General features: G+C 51.8%; 1 protein-coding gene across 1 annotated transcript in view; it reads right to left on the reverse strand.

Moving 5' to 3' along the window:
• CPT1A (carnitine palmitoyltransferase 1A) overlaps positions 1–10,160 on the reverse strand; it is a 60,563-nt gene extending 50,403 nt beyond the window's left edge. The window contains exon 1 of the mRNA XM_018043311.1: positions 10,029–10,160. The gene's annotated coding sequence lies outside the window, so the exon portion shown is untranslated. The remainder of the gene's footprint in view (positions 1–10,028) is intronic.

Genomic DNA, 14,315 nt, shown 5'->3' on the forward strand with positions numbered 1-14,315 from the left:
AGAGACTGTCACGAAGGTCTGTTCCAGGGCACTTAAGCACCTTACGCTAATCTGCTCCAGGAAAACACCAAGATCCAGAATAAGAAGCCCCGATTGAACATAACGACCTATTTACTGCCATTAAAAAAGTTCACAGCTCTGGTCTTAATTCCCTCTCAGGCTCAGGCCCCTGTCACCCTCCTCTTTGGCCAGGCCCACCCACAGGTCCTGCTCTGTAGCCAGGGAACTCTCGATTCACAGCTGGGCTGCCTTCGGCCGTTTTTTTTAAATTTCTCTTTCCCTGCTTCACACCTGGCTCACAGCTCCCTCTCCCAGGTGCCTGCCTTGGAATCCACATTCTGGAAGCACAGGAAATTCTATCCGTTATATCCAGCAGTTTTAGCTGTACTTGCTGCGAAAATGACTTTCACTTGTCAATTATTCATTTAATCTCTTGTTATAAGCTGCAAAGCTCCCCAGGACACAAATCCTTGTTGAACTCTCTGAACAAACCACAAGTCCACAGACAGTTCTCCAATCTGGGGGCAAATACCGCATGTCTCATTCAATTTTGGTAAAATTACCTTCATTTTAACAGTGTTGCCCAAAGCCAGCCCCAAGATTCTTAGCCAACGAACTGGTCTATACTTTGCTTTTCAAACGTGTTCACTTTGCCTCTTTCTCCACAGCCACTCCTGCAAACAAAAGCCTTTCACCTCGGAAGCCAGTGGCCTGCAAATCCTAACACTGGTCTTGTAATCAAGAAGTCATTCATAAGACTTTCTGTTTCCCTCAAGGGTATCTGGCTTCCTTCAGAGCAGTTCCCTGTTCTGCCCGTAGCTCCCCGCCCCGCAACCACCACTGTGGTTCTGCAACAGGCAACAGGAAAGGAGGTGAAAGGTCATCCAATGCAAAGTTCAGGTCAAGACTTCAAAAAGGCCTGGGGGAAAACTGAGGTGTGAAATCACCTCTATGCTGCTGCTAAGTCGCTTCAGTCGTGTCCGACTCTGTGCAACCCCACAGACGGCAGGCCCCCAGGCTCCCCCGTCCCTGGGATTCTCCAGGCAAGAACACTGGAGTGGGTTGCCATTTCCTTCTCCAGTGCATGAAAGTGAAAAGCAAACAATAAAAACTCGCCAAGTGACAGCAGACTTCCAAGAAAACTTTATAGCAATGGAAATACACAATAAATTACATGTTGTCAGAAGTTTTTCAATATGGTCTTGAAATTAACAGATGCTGAAGCCCCAGTCTTTTGGCCACCTGATGCAAAGAGCTGACTCATTGGAAAAGACCCAGATGCTGGAAAAGATTGAGGGCAGGAGGAGAACGGGGTGACAGAGGATGAGATGGTTAGATGGCATTACCGATTCAATGGACATGAGTTTGAGCAAGCTCCAGGAGATAGTGAAAGTCAGGGAAGACTGGTGTGCTGCAATCCATGGGGTTGCAAAAAGCTGGACAGGACTTAGCAACTGAACAACAAAGAAGTCTTTCAATGATAGTCTTGAAATCAACAGAGAAGGAGAGAGGTAGCTCACCAGGTAGAGAGAGAGATAAATAGGGCATTTAGACTAATTTTTTGCTATTAACCATGAAGATACAAAACATCCTTTCTGCCAAAGTGTTTGGCATATGCCAGACAATGTGATGCATATTTTATCTGCATTAGCCCATTTAACGCCCACCAGAATCCTAGGATTTACTGATGCCATCTCATTTAGTAAGACCAAGGCTTGGAGGTCAAGAAACTTGCCCAAGGTCACAGCTAGCAAACAGCAAAGCTGGGAATCAGGCCCAGGTCCAACTCCAAGTTAAGTGGTAAGCACTCTGTACAAAGTTCACTTAAGATTCCTAAAGTTACGACACAGAAAAATTAGGTCACTCTATCGTAAGCAAAATGAGGTGGCTGCAACCAGCAGTCAGAGGACAGTAACTGCAAATGCGGCGGGTGCCAACTCTCAAATTCTTCCCATGCTCCAGTCACCCCCTAGAATTGCACAATTCACAAGCCCAAAGAGGCAGGCCCTGCCTTCTGTAAAAACCCATCTCATCTAGCAGCAACCAACTGAGCTGGAAATCCTCTGAGAAGAGGTCACCCCCAGGAAGCGATAGCTGAGCGCAGCACGAATACCAGGCAGGGTCTCCAGGCGCACAGCCAGCATCCCACACCGGGGGAGGCTGGAGGACATCCCACCCCCTTTTTAAAAAAAATAAAAATAAAATTTATTCATCTCTGGCTTCCCTGGTGGCTCAGTGGTAAAGAATTCGCCAGCCAGTGCAGGAGATGTGGCTTCGATCCCTGGGTTGGGAAGACACCCTGGAACAGGAAATGGCAACCCACTCCAACAGTCCTGCCTGGGAAACCTCATGGACAGACAAGTCTGATGTGCTACAGTCCGTGGGGTTGCAAAGCGTCAGACACGACTTTGCGACTAAACATGTATGGCTGGCTTGGGCCTTAGTTTTGACATGTGGGCTCTAAGTTCCCCAGTGAGGAGTCAAGCCTGTGTCTCCCGTACTGGAAGGCAGATTCTTAACCACCAGGGAAATCCCTGGAAACACTCTAGAGAGAAGCTACTGCAGGCGGAGAAGGTGTAGCATCATCTTTAGCTGAAAGGAGAGCAATTATTTTGTCATCAACAACATACTCTTCTACTGTCTGGTAACCAGTGCCTGGGAGGGTTCTGCTTGGCTACACAAAGCTGGTTCTGCCCTCCAGGACTGGCTCCAACTTGGGGAGACCGCGTTCCTGCTGTGCTCGATGGCCAAGGCGGTCTCCAGGCTGACCTCAGCACTGCTACCCAGCACACTTCAAGGAAAGCACCAGGAAGGTTCAGGAAGGTTTCTCCAGCCTAGGGGGTTCACGACTCTTATTCGGTTCCTGCTTACTCTCTAGTATTTAATATTCAGCCACTTGGCTGATGGTGAGAGTTTAGGTGCGGGCAAAAATTAGCAGTAATGGAAAGACAAAATGAAAGGGCTCCTCTCCACTTGAGTGTAGGTATCCAATCCCTGTGCACTCACGAGCCACGTCCTTATTTCCTTGCACACGTGATTCTCTGTAATTGTGCTCTTGTGTTTTTTCAGGAAGTGTGTACACAAACAAATTACTCTTTCCCTAATCTGATGGAGGTAAGAATGGGACTCAGCGGGGATTCTCAGATGGCTCAGAGGTAAAGAATCCACCTGCCAGTGCAGGAGACAAGGGTTCGAGCCCTGATCCGGGAAGATCCCACAAGCCGTGGAGCAATTAAGCCCGTGCTCTGCAACAAGGGATGCCACCGCAACAAGAAGCCTGCACGCCAACAGCTAGAGAGTCCGTCCTGCTAACCACAATTAGAGGAAAGCCCAGCCAGGGACGAAGACACAGCACAGCCATAAATGAATAAATAAAGTTATTTAACAAAAGAATGTGGGACTGAGAACGCAGAGCCCCCGTGTAAACTCTGCGGAGGGCTCTGTGCACAGGAAAGGGACAGGCATTTTCACTCATGAAGGGCTACATCTTGAATTCATGACTGAGCACCGAATGACCGCATTATTTAATAACCGCTTTATTTAAACTGGCCACATGGTTCATTTCTCACAGTGAAGTGTATCATCATAAACCATTCACATTTACAGGGTAAAGATGCTGAGTCAAGGCAGGTTACAGGGGAATTCGGCATCATTATCCTCTTTACTATGACTTTTGAGAAACAACAGATTTTGCCTACAGAGCTGCTATAGAAACAAAGCAAATTCAAATGCAAGCGTTATACTGTGCCGTATCCACAAGCGATGATTACCAGATAAATCTTCGCCAGAAAAAGAATAGAGGAAAGGTCATTGAGGGCCATATCTTCATAAGAAAAATACAGAATGTCTTGGGGACTCCCTGGTGGCCCAAGGGTTAAGACTCTGTGCTTCCACGGCAGGGGGCACAGGTTGGATCCCTGGCCTGAGAACGGTTCGGTGGCACTAGTGGTGAAGAACCCGCCTGTGAATGCAGGAGACGAGAGAAACTCAGGTTCAATCCCCGGGTCGGGAAGATCCCCTGGAGTAGAAAATCATAACCCACTCCAGTATTCTTGCTTGGAGAATCCCCACGGACAGAGGAGCCCGGCGGGCTACAGTCCATAGGGTCGCACAGAGTCAGGCACGACTGAAGCGACTCAGCATGCGTGCAGGCACTGGGATAATATACTGAAAGTCCTTCACTGGAAGGACTGATGCTGAAACTGAAACTCCAATCCTTTGGCTACCTGATTCAACAAGCCGACTCACTGGAAAAGACCCTGATGCTGGGAAAGATTGAGAGCAGGAAGAGAAAGGGACGACAGAGGATGAGATGGTTGGATGGCATCACGGACTCAATGGACATGAGTCTGACCAAACTCAGGGAGACAGAGAAGGACAGGGAAGCCTGGCGTGCTGCAGTCCACGGGGGTCACAAAGAGTCAGACGTGACTGAGTGACTGAACAATGACAAGCCATGGGGCGTGGCCAACAAAACAGAAAAAAAGAAAATACAGAATTGGGCAGGCCCCAATTAACTGCGCTACCTATTCAGGTGTTTTTCTCTGGATGCCCACCCGGAAGGACCCCCTTCAGACTGGCCAACATCAGCACAAGGGCCTGAGTGATGAGAGCTGGGTGGGGCACGCATCCACCCAAGAGGGCTCGTAGAGCCTCTCCTCCCCACCATGGAGTGTTTCCCTCCAAAGCCTTGGCAGGGGGACGGGCGCCCTGTATTTGCCACCATGTGCTTCTCCTTTGCACCCAAAAGTGCAATTGAACTGGTCAAACCACATGTTCCAATCTGGGGACTGCAGAAAGCAGCTGTACCCATAAAACCTGCCTACAGCCAAGGGATTCACACCGGGGAAACTACTCTCACATCTGGCCCCCTAGGGATCCTCATAAAATCCCTGTGAGACAGGATGACAGGTGTCAGAGGCACCGGCTTAGAGAGGAAGAAACAGAAACCCAGAAACACACACAGCTGGTCCAATGTCATGTCCAGTGGGCCTAGGGGAGGGGGAGCACCAACACCCAGGCCCTTGACCTGCACAGTGGTCTGGGAAGCAGCCTATTAGAGGAAGGGGCACAAGCTTCGGCAAACACAGATGCAGGTTCAGATTCCAGCTCTGCCACGTACTCAAGATGTGTGTGTGTCTGTGTGTACGTCTGTGTGGCCTAGAGCAAATATCATTGCCATTCATAAGATCTGTTTCCTGGCAAATAAAGTATGCACATTGCCCATAACTCACATCAGGCCTCCGGTGCAGGAACACACTCTGTACCTTCCCACCTGCAGCCACAGGCCAGCAGCAGCCCTCCAAGAATGTGGGTCGCCATGTGTGTCCCATCCCGCCTCTTGCCACTGTACTTGATACCGCCACTAAACGTCTTTGACATTTAACAGCATCATTGCTATACTTCACTCTGCACAACAATGTATGCTGGCGAAAGTTGAAAGAAACCAAAATTCTAAACATCACCTACTCAATGGACATGAGTCTGAGTTAAGCTCCAAGAGTTGGTGATGGACAGGGAAGCCTGGAGTGCGGCAGTCCGTGGGGTCGCAAAGAGTTGGGCACGACTGAGTGACTGAACCGAACTGAAATCTTTTAAAAAGGGCACAGATGAGCTGACACTTGGGGAAAAATCAGTGATACAGATACAATCTTACAAATGAAGTATTTCAGAAAAAACAAAGTCCCAGTTACCGTATAAAACAATTTTTTAAAAGGCAAGGTTATTTTGTGTTTGCTTTCAGTACAAACAGGTACTACTTGTTTAATTGTGTGGGAGGGAGTGACTCCTTAGAAAGTCACTGCCTGTCCTTAAGGAGCTTACTCCCCTCCCCACCAGGATGTTGGAACACAACCTAACATATCCTGCTGAATGCTGTGTGTGTGCTGGGGGTCAGGGCTTGGGACCCCAGAGGAAGCCAGTATGCTGGTGGGAGAGGGGGATCCTGACCCCTTGATGTGGGGAAGGACAGAGCTGGCAGGAGTCCCTGACCCCGGTAATAACAAGGTGAAGCAAGGCTTCCCAAGAGAGACCCAACTGTCCCAAAGGTCCCTCACCATCTTAGGAGGGTACAGTAATCCAGGGGAGGGGCTTCCTTGGTGGTCCAGTGGTTAACACTTTGAGTGCTTCATATGCAGGGGGGGCCCAGGTTCGATCCCTGATCAAGGAACTAGATCCCACATGATGAAACTAAGAGTTCACAGGCTGCAACAAAAGATCCTGCGTTATGCAATGGAAATCGAAGCTCCCACGTGCCACAGCTAAGACCAGATGCAGCCAAATAAGTGTTAAAAGAAAAGAAGACCACACAACAATCCAGGGAAGAAAGGGACTCAAACTCTCCCTTGCTTATACAACAAATACCTGAATGCCTGCTCTGGCTCATGGAAATGAGGAGGAAGGCCAAGTTCAAGAGCCATTCAGGAAGCAGAAGCAGCAGGTGCAGCTTAGGGGCCAGTTGGGAAGAATCTAGGAGGATCCTGACCTCCTAGGACATGGGAGTGAACCACCACCTCCAGAGTAGGAGCAATTACTTTCCTTTCCTTTCTATCTAGAGAACTTGGTGTCCAACAATCAGCTGATAAGCCCTGAGAAGTTGAGCCTGGCTGCCCTGCTTCCCAACCCTCCATGGGGCCATTGCCCTACTGTACCACAACTACTTTCAATTATTAACTTCCCGAAACATTGTTGGACATAAAAACAACTCACATGCAAAGAAAAAAAAAGTAAAGGGCATTCCACAGTCACCTTACCTAAGGAGTTCAAGTTGGCCTCAGTCCAGGGCCTGCTGGGAACGCAGTGTCCACCTAATATTTGCTTGGGGCAAAAGGTGAAATTCACAAAAGGCAGCAAAATAATCAGAAATCAACAAGCAGAAAATATTCCTTATTTGTGTTAACTAGCAGATTTTCTTTTAAATGCCCTGTAGAGTCTAGACTCTCTGCAGTTGTCAAAGAAACAATAGGAGCGGCTTCTCGGGAGGGGCAGGAGAGAGGCAGCCCGTTCTGTGCTGAAATCCCATTGGTACCCACTTCGTTTTGCATCCGGGGCTTGTATTACCTATTATTTTTAGACAGAAAAGTCCTCGTAGGAAAAGCTCAAAAGAGGGGCTCGGGCAGAGGCCTCGTTGAAGCTGGGAGACAGAGAATCTCCGAAACACACTTGAAACAGACCAGTTGGAACAATTTTATTCTTAAAAGCATCAATTTTTTTCCGGAATTCAAAGTGCAGGCTTCCAGCGGCAGCTGCACTCGGTCGGGTCTGCCAACAACAACCATGCAGAATGACTAAACACTTTTTTCCAACAAAGGAAAAAATGCATCCGATCAAAGTGCAGAAGCAGCCCGGGGCCCGGAGCGGGAGGGCGTTTCCGCCTCCCACCTTCCCACCGCCTTCAGACTCCAGGCTGCGACTTTAATTGCTCGCTTGGAAGGCTTCCTCGCCGCCGCCGCCTGCAACTGCGGTCGGCGCGCCCCGCCCCTCCCGCGGGCGTCACGTGACGGCTGAGAAAAGTAGGGGAAAGGTTACGGCGAGCCCCGCCCCCGGCCTGGCGCGTCCCGGGCACGCAGATCCTGTTCCACCAGCCCGGCCCAGAGAGACCTTCCGGAGCGAGCTGTCGCCAGCGCTGTCACCCCGGAGGCAGCAGGCGACAAAAAGCGCCTTTGGGTGGGAAGGCCTGGGTGGTCAACCTGGGGGACAGCGAAGAGCCTGATGTCCCCGAAGACAACCCACGTCAGAAGGGCGGCGCCGCGCCCCGCGAGCGCACTGCGCCTCCGGAAGGGGCTCACCGCGAAGCCCGAGAACAATTAACGGTGCTTCCCTGAACCCGCGCGCGGGGCCAGGGTTGCATAAGTCCGCGCCCTCGCCCCAGGACTCCCCAGACATCCAGGCTTGACCGCTCGGTGACCACGGGCCCGGGACTAAGGGCGGCAGCGACGCCAGGTGCATTCCCTTCACCTCTTGTTTTGAGTATAAACTCGAAAGGTTATTTGGGCCGGTGCCTGACGCCCAATTTCTGCCAGTCTGACACAGAGTATGTGCACGGCTCAAGGTGGCCCTTTTTCCGATTCTCACAGCTGTTCAGACGGAGTTCAGCATTCAAGATCAGATCTCGCCACCCGTCTTAGGAGGGAAACCAGTCATTTACATACGAAAAGGAGCCCTGGAGCCCGCAGAGGCAGAACCACCCCGAACTCGGCAAGAATACAGCCTCCAGTTCCTATCATAACTAAACACTCCCCTGCCTCTACGATAAACAGTATCACCTTAAATAATTTGGAAAGGTTGGGGGGTGGCTGATGCTTGCTGGCATTAAAAAAAAAAAAAAAAAGACCAGTGTACTCGACCATTTTTTATTCATTTGGCTTGGGGTTTTGGAAATGGTAACCCACTCCAGTATCCTGGTCTGGAGAGTCCCATGGACAGAGGAGCCTGGTGGGCTACAGTCCACAGGGTCGCAAAGAGTCGGACACGACTGAGCAACTAGCCTTTGTTTCTTTCTTAGAAGGAAGTAAACATGCTTGAATATCTGGAATGACCAGAAACCGGACGCCTGTGTGAGAAAATGGTATAACAACAACAACAACAACAAAAGGTGTAACAAAATACACGTTTCAGGAGGTTAAGCTGAATTTCATTTTATTAGGTAGCTTACAAAGTTATCAGTTTCCTACTAAAATCTGCCCTTCATTATTTTAATATCACATGGAGCGCAGAGGAACCGAGAGTAGTTCCCAGTTGGGAATATTAAGTTTGCTCTGTATTCAACCCGATGACTCGAGATTTTTAACTCTTGGAGTGAAGAGTACGATCATCCTTCTCTTTGGCTTTAATGAAAGTCAATCACCGATTTACAATATAAAGGCGCTGACCCACGGTCTTTCCAAACAAAACGAAAGGGACTGGCTGTCGGCTCGACTAGTTAGTTGGGGTTAGGGACTGACGGAGCCCGGGATGCTCCACCGCCCTGACCACGCCGTCAGGGCTCGCAGGCCAAGTTCGCCTGGGCCTGGTCACGTGAGGCCCCCAACCCTCCCACCCTCCGCAAGTCAGTTCCCTGCCCCGGCACGACCTTGGGCAGCCTCGGCGCCCACCTGCCCTAGACCGCGCGCCGCACGCGGGGATGGAGGACACTCGCGAGCGGGGACTCAGGCCCGGCGCCCCGTTTCGAATGCACCTAGGGCGCTCGGACTGCGCCTGAGTCCCAGCGCCAAGGGCGTGTCCCCACGGCTGCACTGCGGGGGCGGACGCCTGGAAGGGGGTCGGCGGCGTCCTTCTGAATCCCTAGCGTCCCTCTGGCTCCCCCTTGGGACCGGCCCGCGATCCGGCGACTGCACCCCAGACCCAATCCACCCCAGGAGGGGGAGGGATGGGGCGAGGTCGAGAAAGGATCCGCAGCGCCCTGCTCAAGCCCCCTGCCAGGTCTGGAGGGCTGAGCATCACTCCCGCCGCCCTACTGCGGATCCAGACCCAAACCACTTCGGCGAGGGCAGTGGGGTACAAGGAAGGGAGAGGGAGCCGGCGGTCCTGGTGGCCCCCGGCCGGGGGCATCGTGCCAAGTCCGGAGAGTCAAGCACCCCGCCAGCTCCCGCACGGTACCTGTCCCCAGGCCGATCGACCCTCGGACTGACCCCCAGACCCAAACTACCTACTCCTTGAAAGTGAGGGTGAGATAGGAAGGGAAAGGGAGCCGGCCTTAAGGGCCCCGGGCCGGAAAGTCCTGCTAAGTTCGAAGCGCTGAGCATCCCTAACCTGCAGCCGCATCGGACTGCTCTCTTGCACCGCGACCCTGGCGCAGAGCCCCCAGACCCGGTCCGCTGCGGGGGATGTGGAGTCCCTCCTCGCTCCAGTTCCGAGCTCTCCACGAACCCCGTGTCCCTCGGTGGCCCCAGCCAAGAAGTGCCTCCCCTCGCCCCGCCTCGATCGGGACCCCTGCCGTCCCCGTCCGCCCCCGGCCCCGGGCCCCGCCGCAGCCAGTGCTCGGCGCCCGCCTGCCCTCCCCGCGGCGCGCGGACTCAGCCCGGCCTTACCGAGTCTCGGGACAGAGGTGCAGCGGCAGCGACAGCGGCGGCCGAGTGAGCGAGCGGCGAGCGGGAGCCGGGGGCGGGAGGACCGCGGGCGAGGCTGAATGCACCCGGCGCCGGCCGAGGCCGATTGGTTGATGCGCGCGGGGCTGCGGCCGCGCGGGCGGCGACTCTCGGCACCCGGTGGGCCGGGGGCGGGGCCTGGACGGGGCGGGGCGCCCTGGGCAGCTGGGCCCGCGAGGAAACTGAGGCTGGCGTGGAGAGTGTCACGCCGCCTCCGCTTCGGCAAGCCTGGGGCTTAGGGGGTAGATTTCTCGCCCTGTGAACCTCAGTTTATTCATCTGAAAAATTGGCCAGCTCATTAGGGCTATGCTCATAAACGCGCTCAGCACAGTGCCTAGCTCGTGCTCGACATTTATAGGCATTGCCCCGTATAATCCTCAGGGCACTCCTATAAATAGCTGATCCTAGCCCGGGCTGGAGAAGGGATCACTAACCTGCCCACTAAGATCACACTAAGAAGATGGATCCGAGTGTCTGATTCTAGAGCCCACACCTCAAATTGGACCCTATACCGGGAGTGAGAGCTGAGAGGATCTTTGGACCGCGTGACTCCTGGCACTGAAACCTTAATGCTAATTCCAGTGAGCTTTCTGAGCCTCTTCTTCATATAACTGGCATAAAAATTCCTCCCCTGCGAGGCTTTGGTAAGATTTAGGAAACTATTCAGATGCCGAAAGCATAGTAGGTACCAGGAAAGAACTGGCTGGAGGTGGAGACGAAGTGACCCGTCTACTTTGTATGGGTCCTGGGCTCCCACTGGCCGGTCTCAGGGTCTAAATCTAGGCCGAGGGCAGCGGCCACTGGGCGGCTACACCGTGGGGTCCGCGCTTCTCGCGGGCTCAGCCGCCCCTTCCCTGACTTTGCCGGAACTGCTCCGCAGGGCCCAGCTCGTGATCCCGCATGCAGCAGGTGCTCCGTCAAAGAACCCGTTTAATGACCAAAGACCGGGCTTTCCTAAAGGCCAACCACTCCTTTGGGCGGTGAAAAACCCTTGCTGGCCTCTGTCTTTCGGTTTGCAGTATTTGGTCGGCACCGCAGATGGATTTAGAAGAGAAAATGAAAGTCCTCTCTAGTTCCCGCCCCCATCGCCGCCGCGACTACTGCGCACTGTGGGCGCACACTCTCCAGGCTGCTTTGAATGAAGTCGCAGGATACCTTTGTTTTCACTTGGCTTAGGTTGTGGACGGGTCACCGAGATAACCAAGGCTTTCACTGTATCTAACGCACCCCAAGGACACTTAGCGCTTCTCTAGTGGCTCAGACTGTAAAGAATCTGCCTGCAACCTTGGACACCCGGGTTCGATCCCTGGGTCGGGAAGATCTCTTGGAGAAAGGAATGGCAACCCATTCCAGTATCCTTTCCGGGAGAATCCCATGGACAGAGGAACCTGGTGGGCTACAGTCCATGGGGTCGCAAAGAGTCAGACACGACTGAGTGACTAACATGGACACTTGGGCTCCCCCTTGTCGCTTTCACAGGCATAAATGAACCTGCTTGGGCAGTCAGTGTGCGTCTTTGAAAGACTGTATCTCCCTGTAGATCACTAGACGTGAATCAACAAGGTCAAAGGACAGGCACGTGAGACATCTTGGTGACATCTTGGTGCCACTTGCAGAGCTGAGCTGCTCTCTTGGAAAGTGTCCACTCCCACGGGTGCCTGGGAGGGCAGCCTCATCTCCAGGAGCTCACCACTGCTGACCCTCAGTCCTAAAGAGGGTGGAGCTGGGGTATCTCTCCTTAGTTTAATTTGCATTTCTTTACAGTTAGCAGTTGAAGATTTCATTCCCCTGCCGGCTCCTGTCTGGCTGGTGAGCGATCCCAGACCGAGAAGGCTGGAAGATCTCATGGCCCAAGAGGGCAGGTGGGCTGGACCAGGGTGCAATCGGCGAGGTTGTGGGCCTTCCAGGCTTGTGCCTCGCAAGTTGGACTGCAGGTCCCTGGCGGAAGGTCACTTTCTCCCTCATTCCTTCCTCCCTCCCGCACCCCTCGGGGCATGGGGGGTGCGTGGGGGCGGTGGGGGGCACCGGATCCGTTTCCAAGGCTCCACCGCCTTGATCGTGCAGCCCTCCCTGCGAGCCCCCTTGGTGTTACCTGCTGCCGGGAGGGATAGGGGCAGGGACCTCGGTGGCCTCCCCGCTCACCTGTGCCCCAGAGGCTGGACTCTCTCCGGGAACCTTAAAGGGCCCACACCCACGAGCAGTTGTGGCCAGGGGGCGGAGGCCTTACTCCCTTCTCAGCTCTGCTCCCCAGACTGCAGCTCCCTGGGGACTGCAGCTCCCTGGAGTGACTATTAATAAAGAACAAAGGATCTAGGCCCCTGGGGAGCTCTGGCCTGACTGGACCCTGAGTTTCCTCAGGGCCAAAAATAGGCTAGAGTCTGCCTTAGAAAATAATCTTTCTCCTCTGTTTTCCCCAAATTCTTTCCCAGTTTGATTGGAACACACTGTAGCAGCCGCCTGTTGTGGCTATAAGGAACCCTTTTCTAAAAAAGATGCATGTAATGTTTTCATTACTACTCAAGCATTGTCCCTCTGTGCTTCTGATTTCTTTAAAGCAAATCCAGAACTCTTTTCATCTTGTCCACGAGTTCTTGAGTACCAATCACTAAAAGATAAAGATTCTTTGATTATTTATTTTTAAATTTTTTTGGCGGTGGCGCATGGCTTGTGGTATCTTAGTTCGCGACCAGGGATGGACCCGAGCCCTCGGCAATGAGAGGGCAGAGTCCTAACCACTGGACATCCCTAAAAGATAAAGGCTTTTTAAATAAAAACATAATGGCAGTGCCATTGTCCAACCTAAAATAGAGAAACAATTGTAATACAAAGCTTTTAAGGCCTTCCTGGCCTGCCAAGAACACAGTTGAGTCCCACTCACTCTTGCCAGCTACATTTCTTGCTGGCATCTCCCAGCAGGTTCTGATCCAAAAGTGTGTGAGATTTTTGGGAACTCAGTTTCCATTTCCCAATGGAAGAATTTTGTAATCTCTGGGTTCTGCACTTCTGAACTTGAACTTTGAACCCTGTAGGCAGTGAGTAAACAGTGACAGTTACACGTCAGGGTAGTGACAGTGTTTGCTTGGCCACCATCACTGGGGTTTGGTAAAGGCAAAATGAAGTAATGCAGATGCAAGCAAAGAAGGAAGGCAGCTAATCCATGTGTGGGTGAAAGAAGCTCGGAGTGAGAGCATTATCCTACTCCTGCACATGCAACAACAACAACAACAAAATGAGAGCCCCCGTCCTGGAAAAGACAGATGCGTGCAAGAATGTTTATGGAAGATTCACTTCAGGTGACAAAAATCCAGAAACAACCCAGATACCCAGCAGCAATAGCATGGGTAAATAAATCGTGGTTTCGCCAGACAGTGTAATACTACTCAGAAAAAAGTAAACTACGGACACATGCAACATGGGTAGATCTTACAGATGTTATGTTGAGCAAAAGGAAGCCAAACAGACACACAAAAGTAAATATACCGCATGATTTCAATAACAGAAGTGAGGCTTATTGGTGGCAGTGATGGTAATCACTAGAAATACACAAAGAAGCCCCCAGAGTGGGCGTGTGTGTGAAAGTGCATCGCTCTGTATGCTTAAGATTATACTCTTAACAATCTTTGCTCCCTGCATGTTAAGCCTCAATTTTAAGAAATCAAAACTTAAAAAGAGATCCTTGATGTCGAGATCTTGACAGGCCTGCCTGGACACTGGGACCTCAAAGACCAGAAAGGACTGTCCTGCGGCACACACTAGCAGATGCCTGAATATGCAAATGAGAGCACTTACGGAAGACTTCAGTGTCAAGATGCTAATTCTTCCTCTTCGGAGAAGGAGCTGGGGAGGTCAATAGCTTTTGAGTGGACAGTTTTTAAACTTGGGGGAGGCTGGTTCACTGACCCTTTGAAAAGCTGATGACAGCTGCAAACCTTTTTTTTTTTTTTCCAGAAAAATGCACACACACCTAAAGAGTGGTAAAGAATATCAGTCTTGGAGCTTCCTAAGCCCTTGTACCAACTCCTGACCCACATAGATTAAGAAAAATGTATCCGCAATTTTGAAACAAGGTAAAAGGATATCTGAAATGTCCTTTCACTGGCTCACTGTCTAACAGGCCGCCCAGGGATTAGCTCTTTCTCTAGGGATTTGTGTCTTGAATAAGCTCTAGATGCTACAAAGTTACATGTAACTGGTAGATTTTTGACCAACAAAAATGCAAGGGTTAAAACA

This window comes from Capra hircus, chromosome 29 (assembly GCF_001704415.2).
Source record: "Capra hircus breed San Clemente chromosome 29, ASM170441v1, whole genome shotgun sequence".
NCBI lineage: Eukaryota > Metazoa > Chordata > Mammalia > Artiodactyla > Bovidae > Capra > Capra hircus.